We start from the raw sequence: 1,148 nt of genomic DNA on the forward strand, positions 1-1,148 counted from the left end.
GTGTCCCAGGACAGGACCCCGGTGTCCAGCAGGACCCCAGTATCCCAGGACAGGGTCCCGGTGTCCCAGGGCAGGTCCCGGTGTCCCGGGACAAGGTCCCAGTGTCCCAGGAGAGGGTCCGGGTGTCCCAGGGCAGGTCCCAGTGTCCCAGGACAGGGTCCCAGTGTCCCAGGGCAGGTCTCGGTGTCCCGGGACAAGGTCCCAGTGTCCCAGGACAGGGCCCCGGTGTCCAGCAGGGCCCCGGTGTCCCAGGAGAGGGTCCCGGTGTCCCGGGACAGGCCCCGGCGCGGCGCGCGGCGCACCCTGCTCGCACAGCAGCACGTCGATGCTGGGCGGGATGCTGAGCGCCCCGTTGGCGATGTGCTTGAGCAGCGTCGTCTTGCCCTTCCTGCGGGGCGCGCGGGTCAGCGCGGGCGCCGCCCCCGTGTCCCCCCGTGTCCCCCATGTCCCCCCGTGTCCCCCCGTGTCCCCCGTGACCCACCCGTTGGGCCCCACGAGGCCGTAGCGGCGCCCGGCCACGATGAGCAGGTCGGCGTTGACGAAGAGCTCCTTGCCGTGCGCCGAGATGCTGAAGCCCTCCAGCTGCCGCGGGGACATTGGGGACATGAGGGGGACGTTTGGGACAACAAAACAGACATTGGGGACAGAGAGGGGACGCTATGGGGACAGCAAGAGGACATGGGGGGGACATTGGGCCCATTGTGGGGACAGGGAGCAGCATTAGGGACCGCGAGGGGACACTGGGGACATCACAGCAGCACTGTAGGGACAGCGCGGGGACGTTGGGGACTCCATGCGGACACTGAGAATGTTGGGGACATCATGGGGACGCTACGGGGACATGGAGGATCCCATGTGGACCGCATGGGGACATTTGGGACCCCATGTGGACTTTGGGGACATCAGGGACCCCATGGCGCCATAGGGCCCCTGGGGCCACCTTCACGTTGATGGCATTGCCGACACTGGGGACATCTTAGACCCCATGGGGACACGGGGACCCTGGGGCCACCTTGATCTTGGCGGCGTTGCCGACACTGGGGACCCCTTGGGGACACTGGGGATGCCATGGGGACATTGGGGACCCCGTGGCCACCTTGATGTCGGCGGCGTTGCTGACACTGGGGACCCCTTGGGGACATTGGGGA

The 1,148-nt window shown here is 67.9% G+C and overlaps 1 long non-coding RNA gene across 1 annotated transcript; it reads right to left on the reverse strand.

The window, feature by feature from the left end:
• Positions 1–352: 352 nt before the first annotated feature.
• Positions 353–575, reverse strand: LOC112945624. The gene is made up of 2 exons (XR_003249061.1): positions 482–575; positions 353–388 (listed from the first exon to the last, which is right to left on the reverse strand). It is a non-coding gene; the product is annotated as an uncharacterized LOC112945624 (long non-coding RNA).
• Between the last annotated feature and the right edge of the window lie 573 nt (positions 576–1,148).

This window comes from Nothoprocta perdicaria, unplaced genomic scaffold (genome assembly GCF_003342845.1).
Source record: "Nothoprocta perdicaria isolate Ctin4 unplaced genomic scaffold, notPer1 scaffold_1944, whole genome shotgun sequence".
Lineage (NCBI taxonomy): Eukaryota > Metazoa > Chordata > Aves > Tinamiformes > Tinamidae > Nothoprocta > Nothoprocta perdicaria.